This window comes from Tigriopus californicus, chromosome 8 (genome assembly GCF_007210705.1).
Source record: "Tigriopus californicus strain San Diego chromosome 8, Tcal_SD_v2.1, whole genome shotgun sequence".
Lineage (NCBI taxonomy): Eukaryota > Metazoa > Arthropoda > Copepoda > Harpacticoida > Harpacticidae > Tigriopus > Tigriopus californicus.
The window spans coordinates 6862882-6863169 of record NC_081447.1 but is presented as its reverse complement, the minus strand read 5'-3'; positions in this window follow the sequence as shown (position 1 = coordinate 6863169).

Here is a 288-nt window from a genome sequence, read left to right as displayed (position 1 = left end):
GTTGTAATTTCTATCACATGATCATAAAACTTTCACTCAATCAACTATCACAAATTTGAACACTACAAATTAACCATTTCATCTATTCATCTAAGACAATGCAAAAAGACACATCTTTTTCAATTCCAAGCTGTAATTGAAATTTGAAGAATACAGTAAGGAATTAATTTCTGCCCTGGTGCTTAAAGCACATATATTTTTGGTAAATAAAGCAAAAGGGCAGTCATTTAAGGCATAAAGGGAAAAGTTGGTTTGACAGCCTTGCTTGGTCCTTTGGGCAAGATATGT